Below are 16,558 nucleotides of genomic sequence, written 5' to 3' on the forward strand. Positions count from 1 at the left end.
AGGGCTTAGGATACTAGCACAAACCATTCTTTGCACAAAAAACACTTTTTATCAAGAATAGACATCATACACGTATGATGTCTCACAGCATGATTTTCACATCATCTTGAACACATGAATGCATAGCCTCTTTCTATATGCTAACAACATCAAATGTACAAAGTATCATGAGATTTGGAGTTGAAAAACCAATTGGAAACTAAAAAGACGCAAAGTAGGGCATAAAACCGACTTATGGCCCTAAATTTGCCAAAATACCTCCAAACTCAATGAAACTTTGTAGGATTGTTGTTCAACACATGAAAAAGTACCATTTTGGCCAAAAAGACATCATACACGTATGATGTCACTTGCACATACAGAGCCAAAATTGATCATTTCTCATCATATATCCATTATATACATCAAATACATGCCACATATGAAGTTTGGTACCATTTGGTCAAGGGGATCACTCCACTAGCCCAATTAGCAGAAAATCCTCTATTTAAAGCCTAATCTTGCCAAAATTCATCATACTCAACTTCAAGTCAAGATTTGAGTACACACAGTCCTTTACTATCATATGAGGAGCCCACAAAACCAATCTCATGCAAAAATGACACAAAAAACATCATACGCGTATGATGTCTCAAGAGCCAATTTTGGTCCAAACTATACCCAAATTTCATAATATCATTGTGTAAGCCTATATAAAGCCAAATCCAAGCTTATAATGCAAAATGGTCCAATTTTACATCATACGCGTATGATGTCTCCCTACTTGATTTTTGCATTTCAGAGTTGCAACCACCACACAGAAGTGATCTACATGCCATTTGAGAGAAAACCACCAAGTTTCATCCAATTTGGATCACAAAATCCAATTCCCTCTCAATATCTTGCAGAGAGCCTGACCAGGACTAAAATGGCCATAACTTGACCAAATGGGACCTAAATTCAAATCCAGGCATATAGAATGGATGTATGCACTATCAACTACAAGCACAACCAATATCAAGCCATTTTGACACAAAAGACATCATACGCGTATGATGTCTCCCGCATGATTTTGCACTCAAATTGCACATTTTTCCACATGCATTGCATCCTTAGGCCCTGAATAGATTATGTTTCAATTTTTAAGTCATTTGGATAGTTAAAAGCTTAATTTCGGATTTCAGTACTGAAAAAGACGCTAACTTCTGAAATTGGAGTTACATGATCCATGGATTTGGAGAAGTCGTCAGCAAAGAGAAAGAGACCGACACTCAAGGAAGCAATAGCAGAAGCCGAGCCATTTTCTATTCCCCCAGAGACTCTCAAGCCCACAAAGACTTGGGTAGAAGAAGCAGTGTTAGAAGAACAGGGGATAAAGATATACCAAGGTACTTTCCGAGACCCACGGGGACAAACAGTGGATATCCCAATGATTCCCAATAACTAGTGGACTACAGCAAAACAAAGGAGATAAGCAGATACCTGGAAAGGGTAGATCTCCATAGTTTTTTCACTTCCAAACCATCAAGAGTAGACACTCAAAGAGTGTATGAGTTGGCAACCACCATACAGAAAGACGGAAAGGCTACACTCACAGTCTTCCACCCACCCTAGCTAGCATGATCCCATCTCATCCAGTGGTATCAGAGCTATGTTGTGCTAGCTAGGTTTTTTCTTATGCATTTGTGTGTTAGTAATTAGCATCTCCATTAGAGTGATTAGTATTTCTTAACCCTTCTAATTGTTGCTTGATTACCAAGCATTCGACACGTTCTCGGATTAAGTCCATGGGCCACTACCCTTCTCATAATCAACAATGATTAGTTCATTTATGTACATATACAATTGGATTATTTAATTTACATTTTAAGTGATTGCATTAAGCCTATTTCCACTCATCTTGCATAAATATCTACTCCTCAATTGAGAAAAATTGTATTGATTCATTAATGTGTGTACGTAGCCTATCTCGAGAGCTTTCATTTGAGCCTATGTATACCAAATTTGAATTAAATCCCAAGGATTAATTCTTAAATTGAGTTTTTCTTAATGAAACTTGCTCTTTGGATTTCTCACTACAGACCCTAAAATTCCAAAAGTGTATGTGTGTGTGTGTGTGTGTGTGTGTGTGTGTGTGTGTGTGTGTGTGTGCTGTGCATGTGCGCATTCAATGCCCACAATGTCATTGTGGGAAAGGAGATCCAAAGGTTGGCCGTAACCATGCTGGGAACACCCTTTTTATAGGGTTTGACCATTGCTTTTAAGGGGCCACACACACACACAAGGCCACCCCTTTTATAGGGTTCAACCATCCCTTTTAAGGGGCCACATGCACCAAGAAGATCCCAATTTTTGGGCATGCACTAGCCGAACTTCATCAAACAATTTGACCACAACATACTACCAGGGTTGGGTCCGTGGACTCTGCTACCGGCCGGCTTATGGCGCCTTGACACCCGCCATCCAGTAGTTCTCTGTATGCGCTCCAAACGCGAACAACCGCAACCAATATTCACTCCATCCAATTGTAGACCTCACCCAAGTAGTGAGCCAATTTGAACAATGTTTTTGGGTCCGCCCCATAAGGGTCCTCCGGTCCCGCGGCTACAGCCTGCAAAAATTGCCCCACACAAAGAGGGCGCTCCCACGGACACCTCCAAGCACCTAGAGGATTTTTCCACCCACTGTCAATACAAGCATCCTAAAGGGGGTCCAAAGGGGCCTTTTAGACAGAAAAGCAGCAAATTTTGCAAAGCTTCAAAAGAATTCACACCCCAAGGCTTAAAGCACCAATCGTGGCCCTTAACAACCTTGTCAGGCTGTAAAGGGAAGGCAAGGTAGCCCTGCCAAACATAGTAAACGGCATATTGCAAGAGATAATCAACAAAACTGTATACCAGGCAACTATCTTTGCACATACGCCAAGCTGTACATCACAAGAGAGAGGCAGAGAGAAGGAGAGAGAGAAAGAAAGCGTGCAGATACGCCTCCTAGAGCAGAGTGCCACACCGGTACGGCAAGAAAGGAAGAGAGAAGAGAGAAGAGGAGAGAAGAAACACACAAGCACTGGGTAAAATCTCTCCCCGTGCAAGAGTGAGTATTTCCCTCTTGCACGTATTTTATTTATAGATTCTCAATGCTCAAAATGAATTCACATTGGCCGGCCGACACAAATGACCATAGCTCCTAATGAGAACTTGAGTAATAAATGTACATATCCCTTATCCATAATATACTCCGGGTTGAAAAGGCAGTTGCCCTCAATTGCGAGGTACATAAGTGGTGGAGTCAAGTGTGAAGTACAAGATGCTGGGTCATGCGTGCTTAGCACAATGAGTAACTGAAAACCAAAAGAGTAACAATGATTAGTAAGAAGCAATTTAAAAGTGGAAAAATGTGTTACATTTGTATGGTGTGATGGGAGTGCATAAAATGAAGTAATTATATATAGGTAGGAGTGCAACATTGGTCAAAAATTTTGTGCCAATTAAATCACCATCTATCACCCTACCACCTTGCCATACCAATCCATCATATCCTTTCATATCAATCCATACCAAATGTGGTGGGCCATTTCCACATATAATGTAACCACAAAGAGTCCTGCCTTACAAATAAGCATAGGCACTCTAGTACACATGTATCAACAATCATTCCATAACATTATTGCAAAGCAAAGAGTCCTGCCTCACCAGGTGTAGGCACTCTAGGACACATGTATTGACATCCAAAAAAATTCTTAACAATATTGTAAAGCGGATAGTTCTGCCTCACCAAGCATAGTCACTCTAAGACATGTGTCAATAACCATAACTTTCCATAACTGTGGAGCAGAGAGTTCTACCCTCTTTAGGTGTAGGAGCTCTAACATGTCTAGAAATTTTGCCGTTCCAATGTAGTTCAACCCATAAGATCCTTGTTTGACAATGCACCATGTCTCAACCAGGGTGACCAAGGGTTGGTGTAAAAATTTGTACATGGAGGTTCTCTGATGTGAAACCATTGCACGTAGCTTTATCTATAAGAGTAATTCTCAAAGACAAAGAAGTAAAAATGACTTCTTATCGATATGGAAAACTAATTGAAGAACACACTGAATGGACTAACATGTTAAAAGTTTGTAATGAGAGTTGTGAACAATGTAGGATGGGTGTCAGTAGAGATTAGTGTTGTGGGATAAAAATACAAAGGTCAAATAGTAGGTCCAATTAAGAAACTAATCAAGGGAAATGTGGAAACTATTTTCAAAATAAAATTTTTAAAAAAAATCACTCTAACTATATGACCTTATATTTAGCATGGTTTACCGTAATCAGCTCTACGGAGGAGTATTAGAAATCTTCATGTTGTAGTGGGTATAGTGAAAGAAGTACGCCTTTTGGTCGAGAGAGCTGTGTGGTCTTGTTGAATGGTATAAGGAAACACATCTAGGATGGTGGCACAACCGTGTATGCCAACGTTAGGGTAGTCAACCAGTAAGTAGGAAGATATGGATTAATAAAGAGATTCGAGTGAGTAGCCAGTATTGGAAACACTGAGAGAACATGGTTAGTAGATTATCACTGAAGCTTGTAAAATGAGTTGGCAAAATAAAGTAAAGGACTTATTTGAGTGGTGTGCATTATGGCTGAATAAATGTTTGTGAATCTTTAAATGAGTAAGAAAAATGTAACAAAAACAGATGAGGATCATGATAAAAAAAACATTTGATTAATGTCAATCAAGACAGAGGCACAAATGGTGAATAAACTCAAAGTGCTAACACTAATGACCACAATGACACCTTCTCTTGTACAGTTAGACACTCAACTACATTGTTAAAAAAATCAATCAGAAGAGATGATCATTTGCCATGAGCTGGCGATGTCGAGATAAAAATGGAAATTTTATGTTTGTTATACTATAGTCATAGACAAAAATCTAGAAAAACGGCATTCAAATTGTTTTTTAGATAGGCCTTTTGTCACCATAGATTTGGTGAACCTCTGCCTCCCAGTTGTAACCTGCAGCAATTGGAGTCATTTCTTTCTAGTCAGAGCGGTAGTGTTGTGGTTCTTGAGACAGCCACGGGCCATATTCGTACCAAGCATCAAGTAAGGTAAGATTGTAGCGGGGATGTGTTCACGTGCATGGATTTTGGCATTGATTTCCAATGCAGACGTCTCAAAAGTCCACAGACATACATGGTTTGTGGTAAGTATCATACGTGATGAGGGTAGTGCGGGGGTTATTGCATAGAATTTTACCAAATACATTGTGAAAGTGGCCAGGTGGGACACATGAAAACACTGATAGACATTATGCTTGACAGACCTGTCCCAAACTTAAAACATAACAATGGGAAAGTAACCCCACTGTTGGTTGAGGATGAGTGCTTTACAAGCCCGCGTGGTTTCCACCATCGGTGAGTGCAGTAGGTCGAAGGCATTATTGTAAAGAATTTTATTTGTGATGCGGATATCCCCCGTGCGAAGTTTTTCTTTAGCCCACTTGATGCTGCTTGGGCAAGGTGTGCTGAGGTCCGAAAGGCCACAAAATTCTGGTTGCCCTTTGACGTATTCATGCCAGGCATGAGGGTGTTGGGTACCAAATAATATGTAGTTGATTACAAGCATCCCACGTTTGATAACCTTACCAACATGAAGGAATTAAGCCCAATGCTCTCTCACTTTGGCTGTGTGCTTGAAGGCAAGCAAGGGAAAAAAGAGTCTGAGAAGTTAGTGTTGCATGGCAGCTACTGGACGAGAGAGAGAGAGAGAGAGAGAGAGAGAGAGAGAGAGAGAGAGAGAGAGAGAGAGAGAGAGAGAGAGAGAGAGAGAGAGTCAGATAGAGGCTTTGAGGAAAGAAAGAAAAGGTAGAGAAGGCCAGAAGCGGGGAGAGAGCTAAAAGTTGGGGTAGGCATGGATGCAAGGGGTGTCCTGTGAATGTGACAGAGAGAGAGAGAGAGAGAGAGAGAGAGAGAGAGAGAGAGAGAGAGAGAGAGAGAGAGAGAGAGAGAGAGAGAGAGAGAGAGAGAGAGAGAGAGAGAGAGAGAGAGAGAGAGAGAGTCGGATAGGGGCTCTAAGGAAAGAAAGCAAAGGTAGAGAAGGCCAGAAGCGGGGAGAGAACTGAAAGTTGGGGTAGGCATGGATGCAAGGGGCGGCCTGTGAATGTGACACACACACACACACACACACACACACACACACACACACACACACACACACACACACACACACACACACACACACACACACACACACACACACACACACACACACACACAGAGAGAGAGAGAGAGAGAGAGAGAGAGAGAGAGAGAGAGAGAGAGAGAGAGAGAGAGAGAGAGAGAGAGAGAGAGAGAGAGAGAGAGAGAGAGAGAGAGAGAGAGAGAGAGAGAGAGAGAGAGAGAGAGAGAGAGAGAGAGAGAGAGAGAGAGAGAGAGAGTTATGGTGAGCCATCACAGCGTGGCAAAGAGCTAGAAAAAGAGATGGTTGGTGGCACCTGTAGATAGAGTGGGGTTGCTGAATTGGATGGTGGTGGGTTGCAGCCACCGGGGACCGAGCGAGAGTAAAACGGGTTGTCTGCTAGTGCATGGCAGTTGGTGAAAGAGAGAGGTAAAATGAGAGATAGAAACTGATAAAGATAGAGATAGAGAGAGATGCTCATTAAAGAGTGTCATGCAATTGAACGTGTATGTGTGTAGCTAGGAGTTGAAGCCGTAGGGTTTGGAGGTGGCCAGAAAAGAAAATTGTAGGTGGTGATGGTTGCACAATGAGCGCTAGTGATGATTGTTGGAGGAAAGCAACGGAATTACGGTTGTGCAATAGAAAGAGAGAGATAGACACTAACTGCTTGGGCGTAGGAAAAGAGAAAGAGAAGAAATCTCTGGAGACTGCATGGTAAGGAGTGGGTGAAATTGGAAGTGGTCTCAACTAGCTTGCATGGAGAGTGGTTGATAGACCTGGTAAGAGAGAGAGAGGTAGTGGAACTGGCGTATGCAATGTAGAGATAGAGAAAGATTGGGTGGTTGGGGAACCGTTGCATGGGCATCAAGACAGAGATTGCGAGAGAAAGAGAAAGAGAAAGAGATCTGTGATTGTAGAGAGAGCAAGAGCAAAGGAGACCGTGTCGTGCCCAGCTCCTCTACACCACAAGCATTGACAAGTACAAGTGTAAAACAGACTCCAACGGCCTCTATGCCAGGCCAGTTTGCATACAGAACTTGTCACGGGGAGTGAACATGTGGCACCATCGAGCTTTGGGCGGCTAGGATGCGGCGGACAATAGTGATTCAAGTAACACTAACACAGCATAGCAAAAAGAGAGAGAGAGAGAGAGAGAGAGAGAGAGAGAGAGAGAGAGAGAGAGAGAGAGAGAGAGAGAGAGAGAGAGAGAGAGAGAGAGAGAGAGAGAGAGAGAGAGAGAGAGAGAGAGAGAGAGGGAGAGAGAGAGAGGGAGAGAGAGATGGAGATGTAGACGGAGGGGATGAAAACCCTTCGAAATGTGAGGGCAAACTTGATTCAAGATGTTATTTACAAAACTCTTGTTTTGGTGAGATTGAGACCGCAGTGACAAAGAGAGAGAGAGAGAGAGAGAGAGAGAGAGAGAGAGAGAGAGAGAGAGAGAGAGAGAGAGAGAGAGAGAGAGACTATAGTGCATTCTCTAGGGAATTTTCATGTGTATGGAGATCCTACTCCTGTGCACAATGACCCTTGGAGTCAATGTGTGTACATGGCTTCCCTTTCAAGTGCTGGATCCCCCCGATAGTGACCTCTCAGTGCTCTTTTATAGGTGCAGGATGCATTAATTTAGTATAAACTGGTTAGGTTTAGGGCCCTAAACTGGAGACACAAAACAGGCAGCCGAGTCTCGGATGGTTGTTTGGTGCTTTATTTTGGGAGAAATAAGAAAATGATATTCTCCTAGGTGGGCCTTTGTGACCATCACCTAGACAGAGGTAGAATATAGACATGGGTTTTTTTACAAATTTTGGCTTGGAAAACGGAAAATGAATTACCCTACAGATGTTTACTGAGGAAGTGCGTCGTGGATGAGACGTCAGCGAATTGCAGGCTTTATTGGTGCATTGCTGTAGCACGCTCGTCAATTTCGGTGTCGGCTGGGGCATGCCTTCGGCGTCATCCTTTGATTTGTTGTCGCCAACGAGTGTTTTTGGTGTCATTTGTCGATGTGCTGATATCCATTTTCTTTGTTTTTTTGCTTCCTGTGCGTGCCGTGTGTGTGCATTGTTGGTGCATATGTGACTATGCGCGTGCACTTATGCGCTTTTTCATCAGTTCTCCCACCAAGTCGCCTCTAAAACTTGGCACTCTATCAGATATTATCTCCAGAGGTGTACCAAAGCGGAACCATATGTGCTCAAATATGAACTTCACCACTTCTTGGGCTGTAATACGTGTGGTGGCAGCTGCTTTCTCCCATTGGGTCATGTAGTCTACACCAACTAAAATGTACAGTTTACCCGACGGGGCCCTTGGTAAAGGACCAATTGCATCTATTTCCCACTTCTCAAACAAGCCATATGAGATGATAGGAGTCTGTGGCTCAAAGGTTAGCGTTCGATCACTAGATACTTGACAAGCTCTACATGTTTTACACCAATGATGCACATCCATGTTCAGACTAGGCCAAGGGAATCTTGCCTGCAGAATCTTCTTGCTAGTAATATCTAGAGCAAAATGGCCACCACAAACACCATCATGGAAACTTGAGATTACCTCCATGATTTCACTGGAGATTGGCACTCTCCTGAGAATCTGGTCTTTGCCCTTGTAGTACAAGGTGTTGTTTATAAGGTGGTATATTGTTGCCTTTTGGACAAGCCATTGTTTCTGGCCCTTGGTATACCCTTTAGGACACCGCACATAATCACTGAGTCACGACAGGAGGAAGTTGTGCAAGAGTATATGCGTAAGGAGTTAGAGCATGATATTAGGCATAGCATCACTACCCTGGAAGAGGGGCAACTTCAATTTGATTGCTCCTATGGAAACATCTTGTAATCTTTCCTTGGCTAGATCATTTACTTCTTGATTTTCTACCCTAGGGACATGAAATAACTGCACTTTTTCAAACTTTCTTAAAAGATCCTTAACTTGGTGTAATTGGCCAAGTAAAACTTGATTTTTACAAATCCAAGTGCCATTTATCTGCTTTATCAAGAGCATGGCATCACCAAACACATTTAGGCGTTGAACCCCTTGCAAAACACGTTGTTCTAATCCAAGAATTAGGGAAGTGTACTCAGCTTCGTTGTTGTAGTGGGAGTGTAGTAACTACCCAATAGAGAATACCTTTTCCCTTTTCTCATTGATGCTAGCTGCAGCTTGGTTCACTGTCCTTTTGTAAGCTCCATCCAAGAAAAGAGAGTGAGCTCCTTCTAGCTTAGGAACTTCCACCATCAGTGTCACTTCTTTGCCTTCTGTGTTGATCTTTAGCTTTTTCTCATAGTGACAATGAGTAAGAATACCTGCTAGAGTCTCTCTGGTGGAGTTCTCCACTTGCATAGTGTAATCAAACTCTTGTAATCTAACAAGCCATTTAGAGATTCTAGATGAGACATCCATGTGTTGCATTACAGACAAAAATACTTATTCATTGTTAGAATTACAAAGGGTCTAGGAAATAGATAAGAGTGGAACTTTGTAGTGGCAAACATCAACGCAAGCACCAGGTGATCTACCGTGGTGAATCCTTTTTCCGATGGGGTCATGACACGACTAGAGAAGTAGATATGATGCATGAAAGAGGTTTAGGGGTCCTTCTACATTAGTATGTCCCCAAGTGTATCACTTCCTACATTGGGGTTAACATAGAATGGCTCGTTCCATCTAGGGGGTACAATGGTGGAAAGTGAAGCCAGGACCTGTTTCACTTTGCTAAATTGTTGCTCATTTTCTTCACTCCATAGGAAGACATCTCTATGGGTGACTTGTTGTAAAGGGAGAACCACTTGAGAGAGCAAGTGAATGAACCTGCTCAAATACCTTACCTTCTAAAGGAAAGAGACCAATTGTTAGCTATTGTGGGTGATGACAAAGATACTAAAGCTTGAACCTTGCTTGGGTCAGCCTCAATTCCTTTGGTTGCAATTACATGGCCAAGAAGAGTGACCTTGCTTTCACCAATGTGACAATTATTTACATTAAGCTGGACACCCAAGGCCTGCAGCCTAGCCAGGCCATCATAGACCTTGCTCAAATGGAGGGAGCAAAAGCTGTAGATGCAGAAATCATCTATGAAAACCCGTATTGACTTACCAAAGTATGGCTGGAAGACAAAAGTTATATAGCGATGGAATGTGGCCGGAGCGTTGGTGAGGCCAAAGGCATCACTTTGTAAGCAAAACATCCCTATGGTGTTATGAAGGTTGTCATTTTTTGGTCTTCTTCTGCAATGCTAATCTGGAAGTAGCCTGAGTAGCCATCACATACTATGTAGCACTCATGACCTGCCACCTCATTGAGAATCTTGTCTTGGAATGGGAGGGGAAAATGATCCCTCTTTGTTGTTGCATTGAGAGGTTTGTAGTCTACACAAGCCCTCCACTTACCATTTTTCTTTGGCATGACCACCACCGGAGAGACCCACTCTGAGTCTTCAACGGGGTAAACAAACCCTACCTGTAGAAAATTCCTTACCTCTTTAAGCAATGCCTCTTGCTGAATTACCCCAATTGCATTACAGGATTACTTCCTTCCTTGAGTCTTATGCGGTGTTGCCCCACTGTGATGCATGTGATCTTGTCATAACCATCAAGGAAAAGTGTGGTGAAGTTACCCAGAGCATAGAGATGTACTCTTCTCTCTCTTCACTAGCTAACTCACTGGAGAGCATCCAATGTAACTTGTATCCACCAAAGTTTGCATACATGATGGTCCCTCTTGGTTCTCTAGTGGTGCTTCAGACCGTGTCAATCTCTTTGGATCTCTGAGGATGACTCACATCACTTTGATGGTACTGCCACTCTCTTCAGTTGTCGTCGTCTCTTCTCCCGACGTGGTCGAAGAGTCACTGGTGAATTCATCTTTTGAAGCCTCCAAGATCATCTTGCATTGTTTAACAGTCTTCATGTTGCAGAATATGGGCTTTCCTTTAGCATCCTTGATCTGGATCATTCCGGTACTCGAGTCTTGCTTAACCTCCATATCCATGAGCCATGGTCTTCGGAGAATGATAGGGTATCCCTCCCCTTTGTGAGTCTTGACAATGCCTACGCACTTCAGTTTGATGTTATTTTCCATTTTAGTGCTCATTACCTGCCACCTCATTGAGAATCTCGTCTTGGAATGGGAGGGGAAAATGACCCCTCTTTGTTGCTGCATTGAGAGGTTTGTAGTCTACACAAGCCCTCCACTTACCATTTTTCTTTGGCGTGACCACCACTAGAGAGGCCCACTCCGAGTCTTCGACGGGGTAAATGAAACCTGCCTGTAGCAAATTTCTTACCTCTTTGAGCAATTGCTCTTGCTAAATTACCCCAAGCCTTCTGAGGTTTTGCACTACAGGATTACTTCCTTCCTTGAGTCTGATGTGGTGCTGCACCACCGTGATACCTGTGATCTTGTTATAACCATCAACAAAAAGTGTGGTGAAGTTACCCAGCATAGAGATGTACTCTTCTCTCTCTTCACTAGCTAACTCACTAGAGACCCGGGGGATTCACTCTATATACAAAATGGGATGCCACCTGCGAGCGGACAATTTTGATAAAACCCATATATATGACTCATATTAGGGAATATGACCCCCCTTTCTACGCTTATACGATAATCAATGAAGAAAACCCCTATCTTATATATAAAATTTAGGTCTCACATGACCTAACTAAGTAAAACTAGTCAAAGATTGTGTAGCATAGTGACTCAAAATGTACTAAGAAACCACTTCTATTGATAAGTAGATGTACCCTCAATGTGTCTTAGTTTTGATTTCAAACTATGTGCCCGATCAGCTTGCACTTTGGCTATTTCCAATTTTGACCCATCCAAAGTTGGTGTCAATCAACCCTTAACCTCCTCCAAATCAAACCTTATCTATGACTGGCTTGATGCAAAATTTGATGTGCAACCTGATAAAAAACATTCCCAAAATTCATCTGATTTCTAGTGCACACCAGTGACCAATCATTACAAGTAATCAACCCGAGTAATCCCCCCCCCCCCCCCCCCCCCCCCCCCCCCCCCAATAAATATGATACCCCCCTCCCTTATTTTTAAGCTTGGGAGATACATTATTGGGGGCATGCCCCTAGCTTATACGCTTATGTAACTTGTAGAAACACCCCCCTCCTTTGCACTTATGTGGTGTGATAAGTGATCCATGGTGAATCCCCCGGGACTGGAGAGCATCCGATGTAACTTGTATACACCAAGGGATACGTACCTAAGGGCCCCTCTTGGTTCTCCGGTGGTGCTTGAGACTGTGTCAATCTCTTTGGATCGCTGAGGATGACTCCCATTACTTTGATGCTACTGTTGCTCTCTTCAGTTGTTATTGTCTCTTCTCCCAAGGTGGTCGAAGAGTCACTGGTGAATTCATCTTTCGATGCCTCCAAGATCATGTTGTGTTGTTTACCGATCATCATGTCATAGAATATGCGCTTTTCCTTAGCATCCTTGATCTGGATCATTCCAGTACTCCAGTCCTGCTTAGCCTCCATAGCCATGAGCCATGGTCTTCTGAGAATGATAGGGGAGCCCTCCCCTTTGTGAGGCATGACAAAAATGTCTACCTCCATATCCGTGTTGAATGCCTTGACATTGACTACATTTACAATGCCTACACACTTCATTTTGACGTTATTTGCCATTTTAGCTCGGTAGGGTGCTGGCCTCTTACTCTAGGCCTAGATGGTGCATCATTTTTTTTCTCATGACGCATATTTGTGCGCCACCATCTATGTAGATGTTTGAGATGTGTTTCCCCTTTATGTGGGCATCCATGACAGGTAGGATGTCATCTACATTACTCCTAGAGATAGCCCCAACTATCCTTAGTCTTGACTTTCTAGTAATTACCATCTTCGTCCACTGTCTCCTCATCCTTGGTGCAAGATGGAGTAATTGGGGCCATGTTATTTTCGGACCTTACATCAAAACATCTTGAACTAGGTCATATGGTTTAGCATACTTGCCCAACAAAAAATCCATGATTTCAATTTTCCATCGAGGCTTAGATGCATGCTTGTTAGACTCTCCTTTTCCTTTTATCTTTTCCTCCCTTTGAGAGGCCTCTTCGTGCCTAGCACGCTTCACTCCCATGGCATCTACTTCTTCTACTTTTACTTGTCCTTTGTCCTTCTCTTGGACACGCTCTTCTACCTTCGCCTTTCCTTTAGCTTCAAGACTGATAACACTTACTGCCTGGTTTCCATCAGGTGGTGGAGGTAGCAGTGGAATGAGAGGTTGCGGTGGTGGTGGTGGTGGTGGTTGTAGAGGCGGTCGAAGGATTTGGACCGGTGGAATTGGATTTGGTTGCCTGGGCGGTGGTGGCCTCACTGTTGGTGGAGAAATTTGATTCTACCTTACTTCCCTATTGAAGTTTTTCCTTCTTGGATGAGGACAATAGTACATGCCGTGGCCGTCCTCTCCACAATTGTAACAATGGTAGTCTTGATTTTGTCTTCGCTGGCCTCTTCCTTGCTCTAGATTTCTGGCAGGTGCATGCACTTGCTGCACCAGATGTATCGAGAGATTTTCTAACTTGTTGGTGATTCGGTTGAGTAGGTCTTCTTGATCTTTAGCCGTGGTTCTTGCGACTAATTCCTCTGGACGGCTGTTGCAAGTGCAACTAGGTGTGGTCGGGCCCTACCCGGTTCCTCTTCCTTGATAGTCCTAGCTTGGATAGAGGTAATTTCTTATCTTTAAGGCGGGCTACTTCAAGTGCTACCTTATACGTAGCATGAAACCTTCCCTTCACCTTCTCTTTAAGAATTCCCCATAAACCAGCCACAAAACGGTCTTGGCTTTAGGAAAACGGGTGCCCCTTCACAAACCTCAATGATGCAACCCATTGTCCCCATAGATCCATGAACTTCTATTCATATGCTGCATATTCAGCCATACTTTCTTGCTTCAACTCCATCAGCAATTGCCACAATTTCTCCAATGTGGTGCCTTCTTCAAAGCGCCTTGGAAATACTGCTCTTAGCAAGTCCCACCTCTCCTTGATGGTTTGCACCAAGGTGTTGTACCATGATCTTGCTTCCACTTTCATTAACAACTAAAAAATATGCAGACGCAAAGCATCATCATCCCTTCCAGAGATGACATATGCTATTTCAAGATTATCTAAGAAATCCAAAGCATCTTCCCCCACCTTACTCGTGAAGGTTGGGAAGGAAACGTTTGCCATTGCAAAACACGATTTTCAAACTTTAAAAAAAAAAAAAAAAACACACAAGTAGCTTAGCGGATTAAAGCGGCTTCTTACAAGGTTGGGTGGATAGATCAAAACATGATGAAAATTGAAACATTAAAGGAGTGATGGTAATCCAACACGGGGAGGATAATGGGACTTAGGGAGCTAAGGATCTATCCTAGCACCACAACACCAAACAAAAACACAATCTTCTGTTGATAGAAGATCTTCCTATCTACATATATATGTACGTGCATGTGTTGCAAAAACCTAAACGAAAAAGCGGTTGGCTCATTATCCATGATGCACAGAGTGTAGAGTACTCATTTACACCCTTACCATGCTAGTATTGACAAGTTGGAACATCCACAGGAGGTCATCGTCCTTCATAGGCTCCACCTTCTCTTCATTTCTCAGCACGTATGGAGTGATGGCGACGTGTATGACCACTCCTAGCCTTTTAGCTAGCAGCAGTTGCAAGTAGTTATCGTTGTAATTGGCTCGATGCATAAATTCCACACCATTTAATTGTAGCTCATCTTCGGTCCACTGGGTTTTACCCGTGGTGGATAGTTTCTTCTAGATAAGTTGCACGGGAAGATAAGGAAGGCTCTCTACCCGCCTTCCAAAACAGCGAGGGCAATAGCCAAACCACTCCTCTCTAGGGCATGGGAACCTCCTTATCACCTCCGCTTTGGTGTTGTCAAAGTGAACTAGCAGCACTCGCATGCGTGCCACGAATCGATAGGTGATCTTCGGTGGCTTTACTTGGGATGACCTTCTTTTTGGCAGTCTAGGCACGACTCTATTTTCTAGAGCTGAACTTGAAGCACTCACATGGCCATGTGTTTCTTCTTCCTTGGGGGTCATGTGATTTAGGATTGGCCTAGCCCTCCTTTTCCCTTGGCACGAGCAGCCCCTTTGGGCCACTTAGGAGCCGAGGCTACGCTTTTATCTTCATATTCCTTGGGGAACAGAGGCTTTACTAACCTCTTTCCTTCCTTAATATGGATGATTTCTTTGTGGTGGACATCGATGTAGAGAATTTCCGCTTCTCCTTTACTTCCGTTGATGGCAGTCATATATCATAGAGTACAGTGGGTGATGGCAATGAGAGCAGCCTACTGTCCTCCCTCTAGTGGCTCTTGATTCACAATTAGAATGAGAGATGAAAGATGGAGAAGTTACTTCCTAGATATTGATGACGACGTATTTGGGCAGCAACACTTTGATGAAGGCTCTTAGTGCTTCTTCAATTTCTTCCTCCTCCGTTATCCAATTGGAGAATTCCCGCAGCCACTTGTCCATGGTCAATGACATGCATAATTTTTAGTGTTTTAAATTGAAGGATTTGGAGAAGCCCTCCTCAGTGGGGGCACCAAATGACATATGAAAGCGCAAAACGGACCCAATGGCCTCTACGCCAGGCCCGTGCACGCAGAACTCGTCGCGGGGAGTGAACAGGGGGCACCACCTAGCTTTGAGCGGCTAGGACGTGGACAATAGTGATTCAAGTAACACTAACACAACATACCGCAAAGAGAGAGAGAGAGAGAGAGAGAGAGAGAGAGAGAGAGAGAGAGAGAGAGAGAGAGAGAGAGAGAGAGAGAGAGAGAGAGAGAGACGGAGGTGATGAAAACTCTTCGAAATGTGAGGGAAAACTTGATTCAAGATTATATTTACAAAACCCTTTGTTTCGAGGGGAGAGAGAGAGAGAGAGAGAGAGAGAGAGAGAGAGAGAGAGAGAGAGAGAGAGAGAGAGAGAGAGAGAGAGAGAGAGAGAGAGAGAGAGAGAGAGAGAGAGAGAGAGACTATAGTGTGTAGGAAATTTTCACGTGTGCAAAGATCCTACTCCTATGCATAGTGACCCTTGGAGTCAGTGTGTGTGCATAAATTCTCTTCAAGTGCTGACTTCCCTCGATAGTGACCTCTCAATGCTCTTTTATAGGTGCAAGCTGCATTTATTTAGTATAAATTGATTAGGTTTAGGGCCCTAAGCTGGAGAGACAAAACAGGTAGCCGGGTCTCGGATGGTTGACTGGTGCTTTGTTTTGGGATAAATAAGAAAATGATATTCTCCTAGGTGGGCCTTTGTGACCATCACCTAGAGAGAGGTGGAATATACAAATGTGTTTTTTTACAAAGTTTGGCTTGGAAAACGGAAAATGAATTACCCTACACATGTCTACTAAGGAAGTGCATCGTGGATGAGATG

This window comes from Adiantum capillus-veneris, chromosome 15 (assembly GCF_014529385.1).
Source record: "Adiantum capillus-veneris isolate H3 chromosome 15, ASM1452938v2, whole genome shotgun sequence".
Lineage (NCBI taxonomy): Eukaryota > Viridiplantae > Streptophyta > Polypodiopsida > Polypodiales > Pteridaceae > Adiantum > Adiantum capillus-veneris.